The sequence below is a fragment of the Notechis scutatus genome, chromosome 6, assembly GCF_049901735.1.
Source record: "Notechis scutatus isolate UNSWTSFEM ecotype Mainland chromosome 6, rNotScu1.2, whole genome shotgun sequence".
In the NCBI taxonomy this organism is placed as follows: Eukaryota; Metazoa; Chordata; class Lepidosauria; order Squamata; family Elapidae; genus Notechis; species Notechis scutatus.
In genome coordinates, this window is record NC_142014.1 from 24,862,257 (window position 1) to 24,890,234 (window position 27,978).

The 27,978-nt window shown below is 44.4% G+C and overlaps 1 protein-coding gene across 1 annotated transcript in view; it reads left to right on the plus strand.

Moving 5' to 3' along the window:
- The first annotated feature begins 314 nt into the window (after positions 1–314).
- LOC113419701 (uncharacterized) overlaps positions 315–27,978 on the plus strand; it is a 104,819-nt gene continuing 77,155 nt past the window's right edge. Inside the window, 1 exon segment of the mRNA XM_087969546.1 lies at positions 315–465. The gene's annotated coding sequence lies outside the window, so the exon portion shown is untranslated.

Here is a 27,978-nt window from a genome sequence, read left to right on the forward strand (position 1 = left end):
CGAGAAAAAACTGTAAACCCCGCATCATTTAATCCCTAACTACGATTCCTAATCCTTTTTAAAAAGAAAACTCGCGTGGAGGCCCTCGCGACGAAGAACCGCGTCCGCCCGCGCGGGGCTCTTTTATCAGGCACGGAGCTTTCCCGGCCTTTCTTTGTGTGTCTCCCCTCCCTCCACACACTCACACACCTGAAATGGGAGTCACACACTATATTTCCTTGCTCGACTTTGTGCCGGAGAAGCCAATCAGCCCGCAGCTTTCCTGGCTTCCTGTCTCTCGTAGGTGTGTTCCTCCGTTGGCTCACCTGGAAAAAAAAAGAAAAAAAAAGCGAAGAGCGCCCGACGCCCCGGGGGAAGCAAAGAAGGAGCAGGCGGGCCAGGGAGCCACCGAAAGCCTCCCCCGGAGAACCCCATGGACACACCGGCCTCCTCGCCCTCAAGACCCAGGAAGGGGACGCGCTTCAGGTAAGCTTATACCTGGCTCTGGATTTAAAAAACAAAACAAAACTTTCGGCCAAGTTTGTCCCGCTGCCAAGTTCCACGGTGAATCACAGCAAAGAGACGCGCGGGGCCTCGCGTAGGAATTCCAGGTAAGCTGCTGCGTCAGGTCGAGCCCGGAACCTAATTTGTGGCAGTTTACAGGTAAAGAAAGGGAACGAAGTATGAAAAAGGTTCATTCTTTCTCTATCTATTCCCCCCTCCCTTCAGCTGCAGAGACGTTCCCCCTCCCTCTTGTAAAGGATTGTGATAAGGTGTGTTTGTGTTTGTTGGTTTCCTTCTGGGTTTCCCCTCCCTCCAGTTTGTGAATTATCAACAACTAGCAGGGGTACCCGTGCTTCGCTATGAAACTATGTGATCGAGCAAGTTTTGGGGGAGGAAAATAAGTGGGGCGGGGGAGAGAAATTCTGCCTCTGTCTATCAGCATCCATAGAGGGTTCCTGTCAGTGTGTGAGAGAGTTGAGGGCTGTTTGGAAAGTGAAACGGTATTTGCTGTGTGAGCAAGAAGGAGACAGCAAGGAGCCTGGGGCGTGGCTTAGCTCAATTGTTCTGTAGTGAAGCTGCTTGGTGCTGTGAAATGGAAACGGAAACTCCACTCCTCTGCTTGTGTTTTGCATTTGGAACAGATTTCTTTTCAGGTGAGGAGGGGGAGTAGCATCAGAGTGTGTTAATAAAAATAATATACGAAATACGAATGCTCTGATGGTCATTTGGAAAAATCCTTTCTTAGTGAGCACTAGAAGCCAAGAGGAACATAAGTGCCAAATTTCAAGTTTGTTGGTTTTACGGTTCTGGTTATTTTGAGATGATGCCTGAGTGGTATTTCTCATAGATGGATGGATGGATGGATGGATGGATGGATGGATGGATGGATGGATAGAATAGATAGATTAGATACATTGGATAGATAGGATAGATATAGATGATAGATTGGATAGATAGGATAGATAGATAGATAGATAGATAGATAGATAGATAGATAGATAGATAGATAGATAGATAGATAGATAGATAGATAGATAGATAGATAGATTCTGAGCTGGATCTCTTTTCGGGATTGAACATGAAGTTTGAGAGGCTGGAATTCCCAAATTTGGGTGAGGATTGTCCGGGAATGTGGCCCTCCCTCATTGGAAGGAGCTGTTTTCTAAGGCAGAAGCCCCTGAAACGAAGACACATTTGAATTCAGGTAGTCCTCGACTTACAACAGTTCATTTCGTGATTAAAGTTGCAGCGGCCCTGAAAAAAAGTGACTTAGGACCATATTTCACACTTATGACCATGGGGGAAACATCCCAGCGGTTATGCGATTTACATTCGGATGCTTGACGACTGTTTCATATTTCTGACGGTTGCAGTGTGTGTGTATGTGTGTGTGTCTGGAGGGTTAAATCGTGGGATCTTCTTTTGCGACCTACCGACAAGCAAAGTCAACCAGATTCGCTTAACAACCATTTTGTCACTTTAACCATTTACTAACTTAGCCGCAGGGATTCGCTTAACAAATAGGTGGCCAGGAAAGTTGTAAAAAAATGGGGCAAAACTCAAGGGATTGCCCACTTAGCAACATCCATTCTGGCCTCCACTGTGGTCGTAAGTCAAGGACTACCTGCAGCCAGCAAGCGTGCTTCCAGACTCTAGATTTTTTGGGGGAGCAGGGGGCACACCATCCCCTAATGTGGGATCAAGTTAGCATCTTAACGTCTGTGTGAAGGATCCCCGGAAAGAGGAGGTTGTTGTCAGCTCCAAAGTTGAGGCTGCCCATCTCTTGCTCCCACACAGGAGTGGGCTTCAAAAATTTTAGCAACAGGTTCTCTGTCCGGTTGCTGGGTGGGCGTTGCACTGAAAGTGGGTAACGTAAGGCCATCCAAAACAGGCCACGTGAGGACTCTTGGGAGGAGGGTCAGGGTGGGCGGGGCCAGGCCATGAGTGGGGTTTGGAGGATTCTCTGAACTGCACAGACTCTTAGCTAGGGGCTCTCCCAAACCCCCAGCAGCCCATCTCTTGCTCCCACCCCAAAAAGGGGGACTTCTCCCCCAAAAAATAGTTCCTTTTTATTTTTATTTTAAAGTTCTGAGGCAGGGATCTTCAAACTTGACAGTTTTAAAGACTTGTGGACTTCAACTCCCAGAATCCCTCCTCCTGTCATGTTAGCTCAGGAATTCTGGGAGTTGAAGTCCACAAGCAAACTGGCCAAGTTTGAAGACCCTTGTCTTAGGCCGAAAATCTTAGGTGCTATAGCAGAGGTCTCCAAACTTGGCAGATTTTAAGACGTGTGGACTTCAACTCCCAGAATCCCCCCTCCAGTCATGGTTAGCTCAGGAATTCTGGGAGTTAAAGTCCACACGTCTTAAACTTGCCACGTTTGAAGACCTTTGTTCTGAGGTATCATTGTGAGATCGGCCAAGAGGCCACTGAGGACAGTCCCCAAGGCCGATGAACCCAGCTGGAATTCCAGACACCTTTTTACTCTCCAGGCTGCTGTTTAGCTGCCTGGCTATCATTCCAAGGTGTGATTAATGCTTTTCTCTGAGGGAGAGAAAGGCTGCCTCTCACAGCCTCCCAAGAAAGGGGATATTTGCCTTTCCCATTTCCTCTAGAGGCTCCTTTGAAATTAATTTTCAGTGCTTGGTTCCATTTTCTTGGCCCAACCTGTGAGTCAAGGTTGAAAGGAAAGTGAACGGTGGATGCTTTCTCACCCCTTTGGTGGTTGATGGTTTCTCCCACCTCATCCCCCCCCCCCCCCCCCAGCACTTAAACCACATTCTGAAGGCATCAATGAGTCAAGTGAACATAGGAATTTGGTTGACCTGGATTTAAAGTTCATCATGATATCTGAACCCATCCATGTGTTTTTAAATCATCCAAGTTTCTTCTCTGATTCTTTTACTTGCACTTCATGTGTACAATTAATTGAAGTTCTGGCAATTCTCCCTAATTTTGTCATAGTTTGCTTTCTCCAAAAAATAATGTAAAATAATTTGTACTTGGCTGTTACTGGAGTATTCTTGCTCCAGATAAGACTTTTCCATTACAAGTTTTAAAGCAGACGTATCAAATGCATCCAATATAATTGTGTCACTGCCATTTTCTGTCGTTCTATCATGATGACCTTTTATTTTGATTATCCTTTTCATTTTTATTCTGATTTTGTTGTGTAATTTCGGTAAGCTATTTGGTTTCAGGCAGTCAGATAAATTTTAGATTAAAGTTGATTTGACCTAAGCATCGAGAAAACAATAAAACATGGAAGACTATAAGTGGGTCTAAATGATATCCCTTCTGTTAATTTAAGTAAGGATAAGTTTGAAACCTTCTATAGATTCAAGAAATCTTTTGAATAAAACTTAAAAATGCCTCTAGTATTTGTTGGTAACTGGAAATTATTTGATTTATTTTATTTTATTTATTAGAATTTGTCAAACAAAGACAAGAACAAGAATAACAGAATAAAAATACAATGACAGGGACAAAAGAGGCACCTTAGTGCACTTATGCACGCCCCCTCTACTCACCACTTAAGTATGATGTAAGGTCCACGGAAGTCAATTTGTGACTGAAACTGTGAAAATTTGTAGCTGAAACAACTGAATCAGGTAGGGCATTCCAGACTGACAACTCGATGACAGAAAGCGTATTTTTTTACAGACAAGTTTAGAATAATTTATATTGAGTTTAAAGTGGCTGTTAGTGCGCTTATTATTGCGATTAAAACAAAAAAAAGGCATTGGTTGACCTGGATTTAAAGTTCATCATGATATCTGAACCATACGTAGTAAAACATTACTACGTATAATTTTTTATGCAATACAAGCGACACAGTTCTACGTTATCCAAACCGAGAATTTCCAGCCTAGTAGCATGGGGAACTATCACCTGGTAATTGTTATATCTATAGCTAGATGTATGCATAAAATTTTAAAAAAATAAAGTCTGCTTTAGGTACTTGATATCTTTAGCAATAATCTTAAACACGACCATCATTCTGGCTTAATTTGTGCCAAGTAACCTCTTTATCAATTTATTCTGAAAGATTGAGAGACGCAGTTTTAACAATCCATATCTGAACATTTTTCTTCTCTGCTCTATTCCAATCATCCCTCTGTTTACTCTTTCCTCCTCTTTTCTTTTTATGTATTCTTTGGGTGTTATCCATAATAAAAGAGCGATGTATAGATAGGCTGATTCTATTTGTGAGTTGCAGGAGTTGATAACTATATTTTAATTAAGAGGTCGTCATGCTGCCAGAAGCCATACTTCAACTCTTGAAGGAGGGAAGTGCATACATTTTGTATAGGAAAAGGGTGTTATATATTTGCTGCTGGTTGGTATTTTATACCTCTTGAACCAATTCTGACACTTCATAATGATGTGGGTGGCTCATGCTGTTACCAAGACAAGCCAAAAGTTGGCCTTGGAGATGGTAGGGAATCCATGGCAGATACAGGTAAATCCTCGACTTACAACAGTTCATTTTGTGGCCATAAGTTGAGGACTACCTGTATTCCAAAAAATAAGGGGCAGTGGACACAGAGGCACAGTTCTTCTCTTTAAAAAAAAAAGAGATTACATTTGTTGGAAGAATTATCCTTCTGGGTTCAGTTCCAAGTGGGGAAGAAAGACACTGGAAACATGGTGGCTGCTTGGAAAGATGGTTTAATGGTAGACAGGATCACATTCCTTGGGTGTAGAAAGAAGGAAGGAGATGCTGAGAGTCCCTGGGTTTTATACCCTCTGTTGGGATTTGATTTTGAGCTTGTATTCTGATTGGTTGTCAGACTCCCATGAGGCCATGCAGGGGCAACTCTATAGGCTGTCCTGAATCCCAGGCTTGGTGAATGATGATGTAATCAAAGGGCTTTGGGCAATTCCTATTATGGGGCTGCCTGGAGTAGATCTTTGTTATGTAAAATAGACTGGCCTAGGCCAGAGTAATGGCCCATTAGCAAAGATGGGTGGGGTGCTGAGTTTCTGCCTCTGAGGTAAGTTTCTGCTTCTGAGTTTCTACTTCTCTTTTTAGGGGAAATATTCTGCCTTTTTAATATTTCCTAGGATACTTCATTTTTCTAGGAGAGGGGTAGGTGATAGCTTCCTACACTTTGCAAAAAAGATGTTGAGACTTTGGAAAAAGTGCAGAGAAGAGCAACTAAGATGATTAAAGGCTGGGAGGCTAAAACATGTGAAGAACAGTTGCAGGATTTGGGGTTGGCCAGTCTAAAGAAAAGGAGAATTAGGGATGACATGATAGCAGTATTGCAGTATTTGAGGGGCTGCCACAAAGAAGAGGACTTGTCAACTTATTTTCCAAAGCAGCAGAGGACAAGACAAGAAACAATGGATGGAAACTAATCAAGGAGAGAAGCAACCTGGAATTGAGGAGAAACTTCCTAAGAGTGGGGACAATTAACCAGTGGAATAGCTTGCCACCAGAAGTTGTGGGTGCTTCATCACTGGAGGTTTTTTACAAGAGACTGGACAGTTATTTGTCTGAAATGGTATAGGATTTCTTGCTTAAGCAAGGGGTTGGACTAGAAGACCTCCAAGGTCCCTTCCAGCTCTGTTCTGATTCAGTTTCAGTTTATCACTGGATGTGTGGTGCTGCTTATGAGTTTGTCAAGAAAGGTGTGCTAGTCTTAACTCCTGCCATACTGGTCTTCTTCCTATATAGCTTCATCTCCACCTAAGCTGCTGGACCTCATGATGGAATTGCTAAAGGAAGGTTTGGGTCTTGAGAAATTTCAGGTTGTCTTCACTGTGGAGGGCAGGTACAGCTCAGGAGTTCATGGCCAGGGACCTGGCCCACATAGGTGGCTATGTACAGGTAGTCCTTGACTTACAGCCGTTTGTTTAGTGACCAACAATATGACAGCGCTGAAAAAAGTGACTTCCGGCCTGCAATGACCCAGAGTGTAACACAAACGTAACAAAATCCAAAACGTAAATAAATGTCCTTTAATGCCTCCAACTTGGTCCCGCTGTTCAATAATACTCAGTTGGAGATAAAAAGTACTCAAAAATAGTCTTCAAAAGAAAGCAATACCGTTCAAATTTAATGAGCAGATAGCGGTGAAATAAAAAACCAAACTACAATGGCGAAATTTCCATAATGGAACAGAAGTATTTATCAAATTTAAGGAGATAACAAGGCACAGTCTGTTGGAAGGATGCCAACCAAGATAACTTCAGACCAAAATGAAACACGCTTTATTTCCAGTGTTCAGCAGTACGTATGTCCGACCTCTTATTCAGTTGTCACAGCTGCAGCTCATGAAGAGGATCAAGGCCCTCTCCTCCCGAGTAGACCATGTCTCTCCCTTATCCTCTCCTCCTTGTGTGCCCTAAAATGGAGAGGGGATGGGCCTGGGTCCTCCTCTGACTGCCCAGCCGGCCTCTGCCCTTCCCCAGCCTCCTCCACCACCTCCGGAGCCACACTTCCACTCCCTGTCGGCTGTTCCTCCTCTCTCTCAGAGTCAGTCTCCACCAGGGCATGACACGGCCATTTTTTGCACTTACAACCATTGCAGCATCCCCTTGGTCGTGTGATCAAAATTCGGGTGCTTGGCAATTGGCTCAAATTTAGGACAGTTGCACTGTGCCAGAGATCATGTGATACTCCTTTTGCGACCTTCAAGTCAACGGGGAAGCCAAGTCCACTTAATAACTGTGTCAAGAAAGGTTGTAAAATGAGGGAAAAACTCACTTAACAGATGTCTCGCTTAAAAACAGAAATTTTGGGCTCAATTGAGGTTGTAAGTCAACGGCTAGGTATATCTGGGGGTTGTTGTGGTTGAGACATAATCTGAGACATAATCTGAGGCTGAGTAGCATCTCCAGTTATGAGAATGCTCTTATTCATTTGTATAATTCTGGCACCACTACCGTACAAGCTGCTCAGCAGCTTCTGCATGCAAGTTTTTGGCTGGGGAAAGCAACTTTGCAGGAAACCCTCGGGCTAAAACATCTGAAAGAAGCCACAATGTTGTCAGATACATCGTGAGGTGAGCACATCTCTCTCCTTTTGTCCTGGCTCCTTTTTACAGAGGCACTATCGAGAGTGTTTTCACAAAGTGCATCCCTGTTTGGTTTGGTGGCAGCAGGGCCTCAGATAGAAAGTCCCTACAGAGAGTGGTGAGGACAACGGAGAAGATTATAGGAAGCTCGCTTCCATTATTTAGGATATTCAAGGGACGGAAGAAAGGGAAGGAAGAGAAGGAAAGGGAAGGAGGGGAGGAAAGGGAAGGGAAGGAAGAAAGAAGAGAAGGGGAAAGGAAAGGAAAAGAAAGGAGGAAAAGAAAGGGAAGGGAAGGAAAGGAAAGGAAAGGAGTAAAGGAAAGAAGGAAAGGAAAGGAAAGGAGGAAAAGAAAGGGAAGGGAAGAAAAAGGGAAGGGAAGGAAAGGAAAGGAAAGGAAAAAGGGAGAAAGGCAAGGCAAGGAAAAGATAGGAAAGGAAAGGAAAGGAAAGGAGGAAAAGAAAGGGAAGGGAAGGGAAGGAAAGGAAAGGAGGAAAAGAAAGGGAAGGGAAGGAAAGAAAAGGAAAGGAGGAAAAGAAAGGAAAGGAAAGGAGGAAAGGGAAGGGAAGGGAAGGAAAGGAAAGGGAAGGAAAGGAAAGGAAAGAAAAGGAAAGGAGGAAAAGAAAGGGAAGGAAAGGAAAGGAGGAAAAGAAAGGGAAGGAAAGGAAAGGAGGAAAAGAAAGGGAAGGAAAGGAAAGGAAAGGAGGAAAAGAAAGGGAAGGAAAAGAAAGGGAAGGAAAGGAAAGGTTAGTAACTGCAACGAGTTGCTTACCAACCATGGCAAAAAAAAGTTATAAAATTAGGCACTAATCACTTAACAATGCTTAGCAACAGAAATTCTGGTCCCAATTGTGTTCTTAAGTCAAGGACTACCTGAACACTTGTAATTTGGTCCAGGATGAGAAGGTGGCAGAGAGGCTATATCCACTTCACCTTTTCTAAAAGAAAAAGAAAAAATCAGGTTTCCCATTCCATTCCTTTTTGGGTTTTACTGTTGTCGTTTTACAAAAAGCCCAGCTTTCCCCTTGTCCAGCAGGCCTACTAGCTATGATGGCCGTTGGTGGGAGGGGTGGCAGATGCCAAGGAGGTGCTCTGCCGTAGCACACAGGACAACCCAGTGGATGGAGGGTTTACTTGTGATGGAAGGAAGGGCAGAAGAGGAACCAGACCGGCCGGCCCCACAGGAGTGGGGAAACACCCCTTTTGTGTAGGTGAGCAAAGTCAGGTGGAGGTTGCATTTCCAGCAGGCTGGAGGCAGGGAGAGGAAGACGTATGTTCCTGCCCTTAAAATATATATATTAAATATGTTTAATAGCTCTGGAGTAACCCAGTCACGTACATCAGATCTGGGCCACCCACATCATGCTAGTGCAGCTGTGATTTTGCTGCAGGGTTCGGTCCTCTCTCCCCCCTATTCAATATTTACCGCAGGCCATTGGGCGAGTTCATCCATGGCCATGGGGGGTGATTATCATCGGTATGCTGATGATATCTAATTGTATATTTCTGGCGCTGGGCAAATTAAACGATGCTATGGACGTCTTATCCTGGTGTCTGGAGGCTGTGAGCGTATATAAATGGCTTCCTCGACTCATAACAGCTCGATTAGTGGCCATTTGAAGTTACAACAGCACAGAACAAAGTGACTTACAACCAGAAGTGGTATGTTCAGCCAGTTCTGACCGGTACTGGAGAACTGCAACTGTTCATCCTAGGCTTTAGCCTCCAGCCCGCTCATCAACTTTGTTGCTCTTCCCTGCATTCTTTCTAGACTCTCAACCTCTTTAACGAAACCCCTGGAATCAAACCTTCCCTTAGTCTTACAGGCACATGGACTCTGGCTGGTTATAAATGGCTCTTTTTGCAAACAATGAATTCTGACTTGAGCAAAGGTGTTGCTCCTTTTGACAGGGAAGGGAAGGGAAGGGAAGGGAGGAAAAGAAAGGGAAGGGAAGGAAAAGGGAAGGGAAGGAAAGGGAAGGAAAGGAAAGGAAAGGAAAGGAAAGAAGGAAAGGAAAGGAAAGGAAAGGAAAGGAAAGGAAAGGAAAGGAAAGGAAAGGAAAGGAAAGGAAAGGAAAGGAAAGAAGGGAAGGGAAGGGAAGGGAAGGGAAGGGAAGGGAGGGGAGGGGAAGGGAAGGGAAAAGGGAAGGGAAGGGAAGGAAAAAGGGAAGGGAAGGAAAAAGGGAAGGGAAGGAAAGGAAAGGAAAGGAAAGGATAGGATAGGATAGGATAGGATAGGATAGGATAGGATTAGCAAATATATACCACCGGGGCCTCATTTTACTGACCTCAGAAGTATAGAAGTCTGAGTCAACCTTGAGCCGCTCCAAATCGAACGGCCGACCTTGGTGGCAGAAGGCAGTCAGCAGAAGTAGCCATTTGCAATAGTCCCAGCCAGCTCCCAGAGTCAATGGAGGAGGTTGGATTTGCTTAATGGTCATGTGATTCACTTAATGGCTGTGATTCACTTAAGCAGGACCAAAAAAAAGTCATAAATTCAGGCCTGGCTCAATTAACAACCTCTTTGCTTAACACTATTGAAGGCGAAAGGAGAAGGACGGCAGATGAGATGGTTAGATAGTGTCATTGATGACCTGAACTTGCATTTGGCCAAACTCCAGGAGACAGTGGAGGATGGGGGAGGCTTGGCGTGCTGTGGTCCATGGGGTTGCGAAGAGTTGAACACGACTTAGCGACTGAACAACAACAACAACCAAATTGCTTAACAATGCAAATTGTGTTCCCAGTGTGGTCGTAAGTCAGGGACTTCCTGTGTTTTTGACTAGAGCTATTCTGGGGTGAACAGGTTTTTCTGGGTTCCAAGTCAGCAGAAGGATTCCTTGCTAAGCAGGGTGCGTGGGCGTGTGTTGGGGAGAAAGGTGTTGAACACAATAAATCACTTCTAGTACTAAGGAACAAAATGAACGGCAGGGCAGTTTTGGTTGCCAGAGGCTGAGACTTTAGAAGGAGTGCAGAGAAGAGCAACAAAGAGGATTAGGGGAGGACTGGAGGCTAAAACATATAAAGAACGGTTGCTGGAACTGGGTAGGTCTAGTTTAATGAAAATAAGAACTAGGGGTGACATGATAGCAGTCTTCCAATATCTCAGGGGCTGCCCCAAAGAAGAGGCAGTCAAGCTATTCTCCAAAGCACCAGAGGGCAGGGCAAGAAGCAATGGGTGGAAACTAACTAAGGAGAGAAGCAACTTAGAAAGAAGGAGAAACTGCCAGACAGTGAGAACAATTAATCAGTGGAACAATTTGCCTCCAGAAGTTGTGAACGCTCCAACACTGGAGGTTATTAAGAAGAGATTGGATAACTATTTGTCTGAAGTGGCGTAGGGTTGCCTGTCTAAGCAAAGGGTTGGGCTAGAAGACCACCAAGGTCCCTTCCAACCAGTGGTGGGATTTAAATTTTTTTTACTACCTGTTCTGTGGGCGAGGCTTGGTGGGCGTTGCATGGCTTGGTGGGCGTGACAGGGGAAGGATACTATAAAATCCCCACTCCTGGGGGAAAGTTACTGCAAAATTCCCTCCCCACCCCACTAACCTGCTTTCCAGCTCCGTTCTCCTGTGCAGGGCAACCAAAGAAGATCCAGCCATTCAATGGGAGGCTGAGAAGAGATGGGGGCAGGGCCAGGCAGAGGTTGTATTGGCCGGTTCTCCGAACTACTCATAATTACCGCTACTGGTTCTCCAGAACTGGTCAGAACCTGCTGAATGCCACCTCTACTTCCAACTGTTTGTTATTCTGCAGTTTTTACAGCCCGAAGAATATGCTCTAATTTTTAGGCAGTGAGAGAGCAAGAAGAGGGTTAAAGAAAGCCCTAGATTTCCCGAGGAATGACTTGATGACTTTGCATTAGGAAATGGAAAGAGGCATGCCCTGACTGGTTACAAACACACACACATCTGCTTGCTTGCTTGCTTGCTTCTTTCTTTGTTGGATTGACTGAAGGCAGCTGCTGAAGACAAAACATTTGTGGTGCAAAAGAAAAGAATCTCCCAGGGGAAAGCCACTTTAGAGATCCTCCTCGACTTACAACCATTTGTTTAGTGACTGTTCAAAATTAGAACAGCACTCTAGGGATTTATGACTGGTCCTTATAACCATGGCAGCATCCTCATGGTCATGAGATCGAGATCCGGGTGCTTGGCACCCAGCATGTCTTCACAACAATTGCAGGGTCCCAAGGCCTTGTGATCAAAGGGCCATGGTGGCGCAGTGGTTAGAATGTGGTATTGCAGGCTAACTCCGCCGACTGTCAGCAGTTTGATCCTGACCTGCTCAAGGTTGACTCAGCCTTCCAAGGTCGGTAAAATGAGGACCCAGATTGTTGTGGGCAATATGCTGACTCTGTAAACAGCTTAGAGAGTGCTGTAAAGCACTGTGAAGTGGTATATAAGTCTAAATGCTATTGCTGTTCCTTCCTCCTTCCCTCCCTCCTTCCCTCCCTTCCCTCTCCCTCCCTTATTCTCTTTCTCATTCTCCTTCCTTGTGCACTGTGGTTAGAATGCAGTATTGAGGCTAACTCTGCCGATTGCCAGCAGTTCGATTCTGGCTGACTCAAGGTTGACTCAGCCTTCCATCCTTCCGAGGTCGGTAAAAAAAAAATTTTTTTATTAAAAAAAAACAAACTTCCTTTAAATGTTCAAGAACAAAATTTTCCCCGTGTTTTTGGTTTTGTTTTCCTAAACCAAAGCACACTTTTGCACAAAGTTGTACATTTAAAGCTAAATGTACATTTAGCTTTCCTCCTGCTTTACTAATCATGAGGCTTCCAGTTGCCCATGAAAAAACCAAATAAATAAAGATTGTCCCACAATTGCCAAGTGTGACTTTATGTAAATAAATGGAGTCGGAAGCAGACTAGTGTATTGCTGAGCTGCTGAAAATAGCTAGAGGGGATAAATCCAACCAGCAAAGCTAGTTTGAAACTAGTCCTACATTCGTGGGAGGTACACAAATTTGGGATACAGTCACTAAACATGAACCTCATACAGTCACTAAACATGAACCTCATGCCACCCCTTTATTTTTAATTTAGGTTGTTGGAGGAAGAAATGGTATAGAAGACTTTGGAGGCCCAGGGGCACCTGCGGGATAAATAAATAAATAAATCATAGATTCGTGGGGCTGGAAGGAACCACAAAGGTCTTCTAGTCCAACCCCCTGCTCAAGGTAGGAAGCTTAGACCATTTCAGTCAAATGGTTGTCCAGTCTGTTTTTGAAAACCACAACTCCAGGAGACAAGCCGTTCTGCTGATTGATTGTTCTCCCTGTCAGAAAATTTCTCCTTAGTTCTAGGTTAGATCATCTCTCTTTAAGAAGCTTCCACCCATCACTGTTTGTCCTGCCTTCTGGTATTTTTGTTCTGACCTGGCTCCCAAATACGACAAGCCCTTTGTAGTTAATGAAACGTTTCCCTTTATTAGGAGCGCCAGCAGCCACTCTCTCAAAGTAGGCTACAAATCTCTACATCGTGTGGAAAGTGACTCTCGTTCCCTTTCCCCTTGAACTGGTCCAATACACCAGGAGTCTCTCTCTCTCTCTCTTTTCCCACACTTACAAAGGAAGTTTCAGAAGGTGCGCTTGCTTTTTTCCCACAGCGCGCATGCGTGCGTGCACACACACACACACAAGGTGCTGCAGATTCCAAGAAGAATTCTGATAATTTCCAGAGAGGATTCGGAAGTGCAGGCTATCAGTGGCTGACCAACAGGGAGATGAATAGTTGTCTGCCACATCTATTCACCTCCACCCTCTGCCTTTTATCCCCAGAGCTAGGGTGGGGCTTTGCTAGCAGCGGTAGCTGTTCCGTCCCAAGGACCGGCCCATAGATTTCCACTGCTCTCCTCTCCTCTGCCTTCTGCGCAGCTAGTTCTGACCAGTTCTGGAGAACTGGTAGCGGAAATTTTGAGTAGATCGGAGAACCAGCAAATACCACCACTGACTGGAGATTTTCAGTGTCCTTCCCCAGCCATGCCCAAAAAAGCCACACCCACAGAACTGATAGTAAAAAAAAAAAAAAATTGAATTCCACCACTGATCTGCACGTCAGGCACTGGACCCAGCTGTTTCTCCTCTTCCTCATCAGCCACCTCCAGACCTGGGGGCTGTTGACTCTCCATCTGAGGCCTGACAGACGGCCCAGTCTCCGCCTCTATCTATCTCTCTCTCTCTGCCAGCTCCATTCCCTCTTCCCACTAGGAGCTCTCAGGTTTCCTTGAAGTTGGTCGTGACTCCCACACCTCCTCTTCCTACGCTAAACCTCCCTCAAGCGTTGATCATACAACTTAATCAAGATGGCTGCAGTGACCATCGACCACCCATTTTAGGTGCATATCAATCATGTGTGAGATGCCTAAAAGAGAGGAGGTTTGGATCATGGACCTGCCCCGTGTAGATTTTTTTTTCTGAACTACACTGCCACTGGCTTGAATGGAGTCGAGGAGCAAGTGTAGAGAGGCTCCATTAGAAGTGCCGAGTCATCTTGTGAAGAAACTCAATGCGATCTTTCTCCTTGAGATGTTTTGATGCTGAAGTGATCTGGAAACCACAAGAAAGCAGGTTACAGATTCACAGGGTTGGAACGGACCTTGTAGATCATCTAGACCAGCCCCCCGCCCAAGCAGGAGACCCTTACCCCATTTCTGACAGATGGCAGCCCAGTCTCTTCTTGAAAGTCTCAAATGATGAAGCTCCCACAACTTCCGAGGGCAACTTCTATTCCATGGTTTGATTGTTCTCACTGTCAGAAAGTTTCTCCTTATTTCCAGGTTGAGTCTCTCCTTGTTCAGTTTCCATCCGTTGTTCCTTGTCTGGCCTTCGGGTGCTTTGGAGAATAGCTTGACCCCTTCCTCTCTGGGGCAGCCCCTCAAATATTAGAAGACTGCTATCCTGTCTCCCCTGATCCTTCTCTTCCCTAGACTAGCCAGGCCCAGTTCCTGCAATCGTTCATTGTATGTATGTTTTAGCCTCCGATCCCTAATCATCCTGGTTGCCCTTCTCTGTACTTTTTCTAGAGCCTCAACATCTTTTTTATAACGTGGTAACCAAAACTGAATGCAGTACTCTAGGTGTGATCTTACTATGGCTTTATAAAGTGGTATTAGTACCTCACTTGTTCTTGATTGTATCCTTTTGTTAATGCAACTTAGGACTGCATTAGCTTTCTGGGCTGCTGCTGCACACTGCTGGCTCCTATTTAGCTGGTTGTCCACAAAGACTTCAAGATCCCTCTCACAGTTACTGCTATTGAGTTTGGTTTCACCCAGTCTATATGTGCACTTTTGGTTTGGTTCTTGCCTAAGTGTAAAACTTTACTTTTCTCTACACTGAATTTCATTTTGTTAGACAGGGCCCAGGGTTCAAATCTGTCAAGATCCATCTGGATCTTAACAAAGGAAGATCCAGATAGGTATGGATAGTGGTAATCCAGCCCAGGAATGAGATTTCATTGGCTAATTGAACTGCATGGGAACTTTATTGTACAGGTAGTCCTTGACTTACAACAGTTCATTTAGTGACCGTTAAAAGTTGCAACGTCATTGAAAAAAGCAACTTTAGACAGTTTTTCACATGACTGTTGCAGCATCCACATGGTAATGTGATCAAAATTCAGACACTTTGTCATGCCCCTATTGGAATCTGAGATGGAACACCTGACAGGGAGTGTCAGTGTGGCTCCGGAAGTTGTGGAGGAAACTGGGGAAGGGCACAGGCCAGATGGGCATTCAGAGGAAGACCCAGGCCCATCCTCTCTTCATCCTAGGGCACGCAGGGAGGAGTGGATAAGGGAGAAACATGAGTGGCGTGGTCTACGGGGGAGGATGGGGCCCTGATCCCCTTCATGGGCTGCAGCTGGGAGGACTGTTTAAAAGGACAAACTCTGCATTGCAAAGATGTTGGAAGCAAAGTGTGCATTCTTGTCAGAGTTTATCTGTGTTTTGGCTTCCTCCCAACTGTGGTTGCTGCGTTATCTGGTAGAAGTCTGAAATTAATCATCCTTGCCTGGTGTAATGTGGTTTGTGTTGTTTTTTTTATTTTGAATTAACTTTACTTTGGGTGCGGACTGCATTTACTCCCTCTGTAAACTGTTTTCTTTAATAGTTTGATATCCAGCCAAGGATAATTGGACATTGGGGCCATGTTGAAGGCATTAAAGGGACTTTCTTCTAATTTTGTGACTTGGTTATTTTTGTGTCACGCACACACTTACAATTGATTTATATTTATGATGATTGTAGTATCTTGGGGCCACGTGATCTCCTTTTGCAAACCTTCTGGCCAGCAAAATCCATGGGGAAGACAGTTTCACTTAACAACCGTGTTGCTAACTTAACAACTGCAATGATTCACTGGACAACTATGGCAAGAAAAGTCATAAAACGGGGGGAAAACTCGCGTAACAAATGTCTCCCTTAGCAACAGAAATGTTGGGCTCAGTTATGGTTGTACCCGTTGAGCTCTTCTAACGGAAAATTCCCATCTCTTCTTTTTCATGATCTGAAATAATTTACGGGTTAAATGCAGCTTCCTTGTTCTCTAAAATCAAGGGTGGAGTTTTTGTGGCCCTACCAGTATGGCTGAATTACACCTCCTAACAGCCACAAACCAAGCCAGCCTGGGGAATTGTTTATGAATTTATTGAGAAAGCTCAAACTGCCCAAGGAGTTGCTGATCCAGTTCTACAGAGGAATTATTGAGTCTTTCATCTGCGCCTCTATAACTGTCTGGTTTGGTTCTGCAACCCAACAGGACAGACACAGACTTCAGAGGGTAATTAGGACTGCAGAAAAAACAAAGGCGACCAACCTGCCTTCCATCAAGGACCTGTATACGAGTCAAAAAGAGGGCTGTGAAAATATCTACAGACCCCTCACATCCTGGACATAAACTGTTTCAACTCCTTCCCTCAAAACGACACTATAGAGCCCAGCACAACTAGAAACAAGGACAGTTTTTCCCCGAATGCCATCATTCTGCTAAACAAATAATTCCCTCAACACTGTCCAACTATTTACAAAGTCTGCATTACTATTACTATTAATCTTCTCATCACTCCTATCATCCATCCCCTCCCACTTGTGACTATATGACTGTAACTTTGTCGCTTTTATCCTTACGATTTATGTTGACTGTTTCCTAGTATGACTTCATTGCTTATTGTACCCTATGACTATTATTAAGTATTGTACCTTATGATTCTTAACTCTTGATGAATGTATCTTTTCTTTTATGTACACTGAGAGCATTTGCACCAAGGCAAATTCCTTGTGTGTCCAATCACATTTGGCCAATAAAGAATTCTAATTCTAATTTTAGCCAGCAAGTATAAACTGGAAAGTCTGTATCTTTGTTTAAAGTAGAATTTTCCAGGAAGTTTCTATACAGCGAATGCACACAAACTACTTTTAAATCTCATTTCCTTTTCTCTATTAATGTTCAGGTAGAGTTTAAAAAACTCATTTGCATTTACTGCAGCCTTGAAAACCTTCAGCCTTGCTTGAGGTGAAGGCTGGGCTAATGTAATAAATTTATATATATATCTATCAAGATTATAGTTACAGAGCAGGTTTAGCTCTGCAGTGAATAGGAGTTTCTCCTTGCTGTTGCGGAGAAGGTATATGTTTGTTGACAGTTTTCTTGGCAGTCCTTTGGAAATGGTTTGCTGGTAGCCGAAAAAGGAACTGGCCCAAAAGTCAACCAGCTGGCTTTCAGGCCTAAGGCAAAACTGGAATTCCCAGTCACCCAGCCTCTAAATGGACAACCATTTAAATAGGAGCCAGCATTGTGCAGCAGCTGCCAAGAAAGCCAACACAGTTCTAGGCTGCATAAACAGAGGGATAGAATCAAGATGACGTGAAGTGTTAATACCACTTTATAATGCCTTGGGAAGGCCACGCTTGGAATACTGCAACCACATTTGGTCACGATGTAAAAAAGACGTTGAGACTCTAGAAAGAGTGCAGAGAAGAGCAACCAAGATGATTAGGGGACTGGAGGCTAAAACATATGAAGAACGGTTGCAGGAATTGTGGGTATGTCTAGTTTAATGAGAAGAAGGACTAGGGGTGACATGAAAGCAATGTTCCAATATCTCTGGGGCTGCTACAAATAAGAGGGGGGTCAAGCTATTCTCCAAAGCCCCTGAGGGCAGGACAAGAAGCAATGGGTAGAAACTAATTAAGGAGAGAAGCAACCTAGAACTAAGGAGAAAAGAAATTTCCTGACAGTTGGAACAATTAATCAGTGGAACAACTTGCCTCCAGAGGTTGTGGATGCTCCAACAGTGGAATTTTTTTAAAAAAAATGTTGGATAACCATTTGTCTGAAGTGGTGTAAGGTTTCCTGCCTAGGCAGGGATCCGTGGGGGTTCGTCTTTAGGGGTCTCCACAAAAAGTCAAAATGGTGGTCGCAATGTCGCCATTGTTCTTGCTGGTGATATAACATTCCTCTCCCTTCCTGAGGTGAAGAGCAGGTTGCCTTTGATGCCGTTCCAAATCCTGCAAGTCTGGGTTTATTGTGTCTGCTTGTCCATTGTTGCTTTTATCTGGTTGATGTTTTCAACCTCCCGGAGTCTTGTTGAAATGGGTGTTATACAAATGATCCTATACAAAACGTGGGCTGTTGTCTACAAAGGAAACAAACCCAGAATGAAAAAAAAAACCAACAACAATATTTGAGAACTATGACTTCACGGGAAAGAAACAAGAGGACCTTATGCAATTCTGGTTTTTAAAAATGCTACACAAGGGGTAGTCCTTCACTTACAACCCCAGGGGAATCCAAAATCTCCATTGCTAAGCAAGGCAGTTGTTAAGTGAGTTTTGCCCCATTTTATGACCTTTCTTACCACAGTTGTTAAGTGAATCACTGTAGTTCTTAAAGAGAATGGTGCGATTAAATGAATCCGGCTTCCCCCATGGATTTTGCTCGTTGGAAGCCAGCTGGGAAAGTTACAATTGGTTATCGTTTTTGACCCCGGGGACAGAGCAAGTGTCATAAATATATTCCAGTTGCCAGGTGCCCAAATTTTGATCACCTGACCACGGGGATGCTGCAGTGGTTGTAAGTGTGAATACCAACATAAGTCACTTTTTTCAAGAGGTCAGTGAATCAATCAGAATAGAGCTGGAAGGGGCCATGGAGGTCATCTAATCCAACCCCCCTGCTCAAGCAAGAGACCCTATACCAGGGATGGCTAACCTTTTTGGGCTCCTGTGCCAAAAATTGTGCGCGTGCTCTTGCACACTTGCGCTCGCGTGCCAGCACCCAGAAGGCAATGCGCCTCCCCACGTCCCCTACCCATGCATGCGCAATCCCCACCCACCCCGTGCCACCTTACCTGCACTGCGCCTCACAGCTGATTTTTGGTCAGTTTGAGGCCTTTTTCGGCCTCCCAGAGGCTTGAGGAAGGCTTCTGCGGGCTTCGCAGGCAGAAAACTAGGCCCGTTTCGCCACTTCCGGTATTTTCTGAAAAACAGGAAGTGATGAAACAGGCCTAGTTTTCAACCTGAAAAGCCTGTAGAAGCCTGCAGAAGCCTTCCTCAAGCCTCTGGGAGGCTGAGAAAGGCCTCAAACCAGCGGAAAATCAGCTGTGAGGCGCACGCATATGCAGTGAGGTAAGTTTGCCTGCAGCTCGCGTGCAGGCACAAATGGCTCTGTGTGCCACCATTGGCACGCATGCCAGTAGGTTTGCCATCATGGCCCTATATCAATTCAGAGAGGTGGCAGTCCAGTCTTTTCTTAAAAACCTCCAGTAATGAAGCACCCACACCTTCTAAAGACGAGCAATGAATGAATGAAGTTGTAAGAACAGTTGTAAGGTGAGGACTTCCTGTATTTATTTTAGGACAAATAGGGAGTAGCCCAGAGAGATATTTCCTCTGTCTTTCCTTCTGGGGATATCCTGCTTTTTTCCTACTAGGTGTTCCTACAACCTCCTAACTTTAATCCTTCTGTTTCCTAGATTTAATGACAATTTGATGTCATGCTTAAGGCCCCAGGCTGGAAAACAGGAGACTGTGACTTTTAATCCCACCTTGGGCGCAAAGCAGAGGTGGCATTCAGCAGGTTCTGACCAGTTCTGGAGAACCAGTAGCGGAAATTTTGAGTAGTTCAGAGAATTGGCAAATACCACCTCTGACTGTCCCTGTCCCCCCTCTATGCTCTGCCTCCCATTGAGTCCCAGCTGATGGGCTGGGTCTTCTTTGGTTGCCCTGCACAGGAGAACAGAGCTGGAAAGCAGTCTAGTGGGGTGGGGAGGGAATGGGGATTTTTCAGTATCCTTCCCCTTCACGCTCACCATGCCACACCCACCAAGCCACACCCACCAAGCCACAAATTTTTGAATCCCACCACTGGCGCAAAGCCAACTGGGTGACCTTGAGCTACTCATTTACTCTCCTGCCCCAGGAAGAAGGAAGTAAGAGAAAAAAATCACTTCCAAAACCTTGGCAAGAAATCTGCATGAACTTGTCCAAGCGGTTGCCAGGAGTGAAGACTGACTCAAAAGGCAGAAAAAGAGACCCACGGAAAGAATTTTTGGTCAGCAGTTTAATCACTATGTCTGGTAGAATGAAAAGTGGGGCCTGCTCTGTTGAAATGCATTCCTCAATGCATTTTTGTGAGATATTTCAGGGGGAAAGTAAAATCGGATGGATTTTATTTTCTCCGAGATACTCAGTTTCTTAAATTTACCTCTCAAGGCCTGTAATTACTCAATTCTGTCACCAGATGGCTGTAGTTACATGTTTTTACAACCCCCCCCAAAAGCTGTCTGTTCGTCAATGGATTCATATATAATTTTAAAATCAATTAGTGCTTCAACTTTAAAAAAAAAACTGATTTGGTGTACCTAAAAGGACTGACCAAAAAGTCAGTTGCTGACTTGTTCAGTCTGGAGTTCACCAACTCATGCAGCTGGATTTTCCACAAAAGCCAGATTTTTATCCTCTGCTGTTCTCTTGAACACTTAATTCCACCTTTGCAATTTCTGAGGAAAATATTTACAGGTCATCACGTGCAACCATTGGACTGTCCAATCCTCCACGAATGAAAGGCATCAACAACCCAGTCAACGACTAAAATGCCACAACACAACCAGGCACCGCATAAATGCTATGGATAGAATAGCCCAAAGCACATTTTCTGGTGATGGGAGAAGTTCCTGATAGGCTCCTGCAGGAGTTTGAAATGCCAACGATGCATTTTGTTTTTCTTGCCTAAATGTAGAACCTTACTTTTTTCATCACTGAATTTCATTTTGTTAGATAGCGCCTATAAAGCCGTGTTATCCCTACACATGATCCATATGCCATCCCTGTTGAGTCAGCCAAGGACTGCATTGGCTTTTTTGAAGAGTATTTCCTTACACCCAGGCAGACAGTGGGCCTGCCCTGATTGAACAATGGGACCTATCCAACAAAATGAAATTTAATGTGGAGAAAAGCAAAGTTTTACGCCTGGCAGGAAAAAAAAACCCCAAAGGTACAAATACAGATTAGGCAAAATCTGACTCCAAAACAGTAACTATCAGAAGGCATGATAGCAGTGTTCCTGTATCTCAGGGGCTGCCACAAAGAAGAGGGAGTCAAGCTATTCTCCAGAGCTTCTAAAGGCAAGGCAAGAAGCAATGGATGGAAACTAATCAAGGAGAGAAGCAACCTAGAATGAAGGAGGAATTTCCTGATAGAACAATCAACGAATTCAATATTTTGTCTCCAGAAGTTGTGGATGCTCCAACACTGGAAGTTTTTAAAAAGATGTTGGATAACCATTTGTCTGATGTGTATAGGGTTTCCTGCCTAGGCAGGGGGCTGGACTAGAAGACCTCCCTTCCAACTCTGTTATTCTATTCTATCCTACATATGAAAATTGTTGAATATTCAGAGCTTGGAGTCTTCATAGACAATCACTTAAACATGAGTTGGCACTGTGCGACAGCAGCCACAAAATCTTGGATCTGAAGTGGACAACCAGCTAAATAGGAGCCAACAATGTGCAGCAGCAGCCCAAAAAGCCAATGCAATCCTAAATTGCATTAACAGAGGGATACAATCAAGATCAAGGGAAGTACTAATACCACTCTATAAAGCCTTAGTAAGACCACACCTGGAGTACTGCATCCAGCTTTGGTCACCACATTACAAAAAGAAAAAGATGTTGAGACTTTGAAAAAAAAAGTGCAAAGAAGGGCAACTAAGATGATTAAAAGGTCTGGAGGCTTAAACATGAAAAATGGTTGGAGGAGGATTTGGGTTTGGCTAGTTTAGAGAAAAGAAGGACTAGGGAGGACATGATAGCAGTATTCCAGTATTTGAGAAGCTGCCACAAAGAAGAGGGGGTCAAATTATTCTCCAAAGCACCAAAGGGCAAGACAAGAAACAATAGATGGAAACTAATCCAGCCTACAAATTGTTTGCTCTTCTTCCATCTGGGAGGAGGTTCAGGTGCCTGCAGTCTAAGACCAGCAGGCTAGGGAACAGCTTTTACCATAGAGTGGTTTCCTTGCCGAACTCCGCAGTTCCTTTGTCCCCACACATATGCTGATGCTTCCCTTGATAATATATGATGTATTTTGTATAATTCTCTGTGCATTTGTATTTATATTCAATGTGTCCATAAACATTTTATACAGTTGTATATGTTCATATATGTGCAGTCACACTTATCCTTGTGTGCTCATGTACATACATTTTGTTGTGTTTTCCATTGACATATTCATAGATGCCTTGCAAATATTTGCATACATATATTTATATTTTACTGTTGTTTTGAACTTCTGGTTGGATGCTAACTGCATTTTGTTGCCTGTATCCATGGCAATGACAATAAAGTTCAATCTAATCTAATCTAATCTAATCTAATCAAAGAGAGAAACAATATGGAATTAAGAAGAAACTTCCTAAAAGTGAGGACAATTAACCAATAGAACAACCCGCCTTCAGAAATTGTGGCCCCTCCATCATTGCAGGTTTTTAAAAAGAGACTGGACAATCCTGTATAGGGTCTCCTGCTTGAGCAGGGGGCTGGACTAGAAGACCTCCAAGGTCCCTTCCAGCTCTATTCTGATTCAGACTTCACGAACAGCAAAGGCTCCCACCCTCGTGCTCACCCCGTTCTCCCTCCCCCCTTCCCTCCCCTGCTATTTTATTTATAACAATAAAAAGGGAGGGAGGCAAGGCTTCCTGCCATTCAGCTTCCGAGGCTGCAGGAAAAGGAATCGATACAATCTGCAGTTTTGCATTCATGCAGACGAAATGCTCACTAAACCAGGGCGCTTTCTTTTGCACCAAAGAATCACCAGATACAAACTGCACACTTGCTGTGAATTATTTCTGTCTCCCGGTGATGAGGGGACCCTTTAGAGTCCAACTTGATTCTTAAAGGTTTAATGGACATTTCGGGTCTGTTTGCTAGAGCTGCTTCTGAAAACAGAGTTGGAAGGGAACTTGGAGGTCTTCTAGTCCAACCCCTCCTCCCTCCTCCACTTCTCAAGCAAGGAGATCCTGTAGCATTCCAGACAAATGGCTCTTCAATTTCGTCTTAAAAAGCACCAGTGATGGAGCATCCACAACTTCTGGAGGTTGTTCCACTGATGAATTGTTTTCATTCTCAGGGAATTTCTCCTTAGTTCTAGGTTGGATCTCTCTTTTAATGATCTTCCATTACTTCTTGTCCTGCCCTCAAGTGCTTTGAAGAATAGGTTATCCCCATCTTTGTGACAGACATATGAATATTGGGACACTGCTATCATATCACACCTAATCTGTCTGTGATGACCCAGGGCGGGATACAAAAGCAACAAAGTCCCAAAAACAGGTGAAGTCCCTTTAATCCCTCCAACTTGGCTTCAAAGCTCCAATTATCATTGACTGGAGAAACAACTCCCCCACAAACAGTTGCGAAAAGGAAGAAATGCCTTTCAAACTCAAAATACGTATAAATTATAAATAGAAAAAAAACAACACAAACCACACCGAAGCAATTAAGGAGACAAGGCAGGATAAGGGCTTGAAGACATCCGTAGATATCGAAATACACACACTGGGAAGGACGCCAGAACTCAGATAAGAACTGAAAGACTAGAATTATTTCACGCTTTGCTTCCAGCATTGGGCCATGTGCAGTTTGTCCTTTTAAACAGTCCTCACAGCTGCAGCCCATGAAGGGGGTCAAGGCCCCTTCCTCCCCCATAGACCACGCCACTCATGTTTCTCCCTTATCCTCTCCTCCCTGCATGGCGTAGGATGGAGAGGGGATGGGCCTGGGTCTTCCTCTGACTGCCCATCTGGCCTGTACCCTTCCCCAGCCTCCTCCACAACCACCAGAGCCACACTCCCACTCCCTGTCGGCTGTTCCTCCTCTCCCTCAGAGTCAGTCTCCAACAGGGGCATGACACTTTCTTTTCTCCAGACTAGCCAAACCCAAATCCTGCAACCATTCTTCATACGTGTTAGCCTCCAGTCCCCCAATCATCTCAATGGCTCTTCTTTAAATTTTGTATTCAATTTTTCTTGCCAGTTTGGGTTCCCCAGTGGCAGGTGTGGTCTGAAAAGATCAGTGGGCAGTCACAATTGGGCAGTCACAGCATGAAGTGCACATAAAAAGCAAGCAGAGCTTTTCAATTTTTTTGACCACAAGTGTGGGCACTCTGCCCTGTTGGTCTCCTACCCTGTTTAGCCTATCTGTGGCTGATATGGCTCAGGACTGAAAAATGTGGAATACAGCGTGCCTAATCTTCAGACATATGCAAATAGGTTCATATTTTTCATAATTTACTAAAGCTGAGCATTTTTTAATCTTCACACACAACGTGGTTTTCCTTTTGTGCAGATTGTTTCTTGCCCTGGTAGAAAAGAGAAGTTTACCATATTTTTTTATAAACACTGTGTTGAAAGAAATCTTCATCTGGGTTCAGTTCCAAGTGGAGAGAAAGACACTGCAGAGCAAGGAGGCCGATTGGAAAGATGGTTTGATGGAGCAGAACCATCAAGCATATGTGATTCTGGGTAGCTGACACATGGAGTGGAGAGCGAGGGTTATTTATATACCCTCTCTTTGGCCTTGCCCTTGAGCTTCCCATTCCTGTGGCAAAGGCATGTATTTTATTGGTTGCTGTTGGACTCCCATCGGACTATGCAGGGGTCACAGCTGATTTTGTAGGTTATCTGAGTCGAGCTTGGTTGAAGCTTGGGCTGATGCGATGAAGGGGCTTTGATGTGCAGTTTCTATTGTGGCTGAATGGCTTTGCCCTTGAAGGATAATCCCATCATCCTGGAGCTGAAGGTTTTTTGTTTTGTAGATAGGCTGGTCCAGTCCTTCTCAACGGGCACCAAATATCTAATGGGCGCAGGGAGCTGAGGCTCTGAGTTTCTGCCTCCCTTAAGATTTCTATTTCTCCTTCAGGGAAGCCTCCTGGGCGAAGCAGGGGAATCCCGGAACAGCTGATCGTTGGGAGGGGGAAAAAAAGAAATATCTTAAGGAGTGACTGGGCAGGGAAGAACACAGTCAGTGATGTCAGGCATGCCTGCGATGTTGCACATGTGCGATAAGGACTGACTGGACAGGGCGGGGCTGGTGGAGAGGGGCGGGGCCAGCCAGGGGCACAATTTGCCGGTTCTCCAAACTGCACAGAATCATAACAACCAGTTCTATAGAACGGGTAGAAGCTCACCCCTAGCTGGGATCCAGACTGGGATCCAGAAGAAACAGCAGCCCAACTTGGCAAGTCAGTTGACTCCATTCAACCAGATCTCTAAGATAGAACTGAGTTGGGATTCTCCCTAGGTTTTCTGGAATTGCTCAGGATTTTGGAATTCCAAAATATGTAGAGTAACATCATAATCGTGTATTTTAGAAAAAAAGGCCCAGCTCAGGGGAGACCTGGTCTCCTCCTCGTGTGGAAAAGAGTCATCTGGGTTAGTTCTGTAAATTGCTAAATGGCTGGAGGGGGAGAAGCAGCTGCTTCCACGGCCTCACGCTGTCAATCCCACCATCGTTTTTTTACGTTCCTTATACCACCGTTGCGTACCCATCTTCTCTGTCCCTGGGACCGCAGTTGGTCCCTTCCTATCCCTCTGCTGAGCTTGCCACCATCTTCCCCATCCTGTGAGATGGGACACACGGTCCTCAAGAGGCTTCCAAGTCGAAGTGCCTTTTTGGGTGCAACAAAGGAGGATCAGCTTTAAAGAAACATGGGGAAATTTAAGGACACCGGAGAACTTTGACAAGGCTATAACAATTCTCTCTGGACTGTTGAATGTTCTACCTCTGATGCTGCCAGCCTTTACTGGGAAGGTCAGACAGGAAATGCTACCAAAAGAGAAAAAGAAAGCTTAATTCTTTCTTGGCTGCCAAAACACAGAATGGCCAAATGCCAGCTGTTTTTCCCCCAAACCCTCCATATTTGGTGGCTCAATAAGTTCATATTAATCAACAACTGAACAATAATCTTCAGTATGTAGCAACTAGCTCGATACCCGTGCTTCACTAGGAAACTATGTGTCGGGCTTAGCTATTGGGAGGAAAATAAGGGGAAAAACCTCTGCCTCTGCCTACCAGCATCCATCGGTATTCATCTCGCTAGCATCCTGTCAGTGGTGTGAGAGAGTTGAGGGCTGTTTGAAAACTGAAACAGTATTTGCTGTGTGAGCAAAAAGGAGACAGCAAAGAGCCTGGGCGTGGCTTAGCTCAACTGTTTTGTACTAAAGCTGCTTGGTGCTCTGAAACTGAAACTCCTCTCCTTTGCTAGTGTTTGGCATTTGGAAGAGATTTCTTTTCAGGTGGGGAGGGGGAGTAGAACTCCTTAGTGTCAGAGCGTGTTAATAATAATATAGGAAATGCTAATACTCTGATAGTCATTTCGAAAAATCCTTTCTTAGTGAGCACCTAGAAGTCAAGAGGAACATACGTGCCAAATTTCCAGTTTGTAGGCTTTACGGTTCTGGAGATTTTGTGATGATGCATGAGTGGTATTTCGCTTTTATTTATATAGATATAGAAAGAAGACAGGGTGAGCCAAGGGCTGTAATCTCCAACAGGAGAACAACAGCAATACAGTAGCTGGGATGCTTCTGGTCTGTGTTTAATACTGAATATTTGTGCGACATATTGGCTTGAACGAGTTTGCACCAGTGAGCATTTGTAAAGGTGTGTGTGTGTGTGTGTGTGTGTGTGTGTGTGTGTCTTGCAAGCATGCTGATTTATCTGGATAAGAATACAGGCATACCTTAGAGATATTGTGGGTTTAGTTCCAGACCACCGCAATAACAAGAATTTTGCAATAAAGTGAATCACAAAACTTTTTTGATTTCCCAATGCAAATAAAAGTTATGTTTTCACCCTATTATAGTTATTAAGTATGTGCAATAGCATTAGGTCTAAAAAGACAATGTATACACGTTAATTAAAAATACTTTTTTGTTTAAAAAAAATATATTATTCATCATCTGAACAAGAAGCAATAGATGGAAGGTCATTAAAGAGAGAGCCAACTTGGAAGTAAGGAGAAATTCCCTGACAGTGAGAACACTTAATCAGTGGAACCGCTTTCCTCAAGAAATTGTGGGTGCTTTTTTTTTTTCCCCCAAGAAGAGATTAGACATCCATTTGTCTGAAATGGCCTAGGATCTTCTGGCAGGGGTTGGGCTAGAAGACCTCCAAGGAGCCTTCCAACCTTATTGTTGTACGTTCAGTACAGCAAAGCAGAAAAATCCTTGCTTTGGGGGAATCAGGGCATTTAAAGCTCAGGGCACAGACTTGGGCAGAGCGGTCGACGCATCCAATTTGCCTTCAAGCTGTCCTCCAATGCCGTGAGTAAAAGTTGATCTCATCCAGAGGGATAGCATCAACTCTCTGCAATTTCTAAGAATGAGGGGGGAAGGCCTGTCAGGGCTGAAGTTCTTGCAGCTTCTACAGCTGATTAATTCCGTATAACTCCACAGGCATTTTTTTTTTCTAGCCACGGCCTGTATAAACAAGTTGGCCAGTTCTCAGGAACAAATGCACTAGATAGTTGAATGGAAAAAAGGAATCATGGCCTGAAGCTTTCACTGGCATTGAGTTAATCAGGCCATTTTCAGCAACCTACTTGGAGAATTCTAGTCTAGAGCCCTTTGGAAAAAAATATTTGTTTGGTCAAGGAAAAAATAGCTGGTTGAATTATTTGTCCTTATGGCCAAAGGCTGTAAACAGTTGTAGAAAGTTAACACCCACCCCTCTCCTAGAAGAACGAAATATTTTAGGAAATATTAAAAAGGCAGAATATTATTATTATTTCCTTCCTGGGCCCCAGGGAAGCCTACTGGGAGCAAAAACACTTCCCCCAGGAGGCTTCCCAGAGGCCCAGAAGGCCCCCAAAGCGGGGAGGGGGGGTGCTGCAAAAAGAAGCAGAAGAAGCCACGCCCACCCAGTCACATGGCCATGCCCACCTAGCCAAGCCCACAGAACCGGTTCTTTAAAAA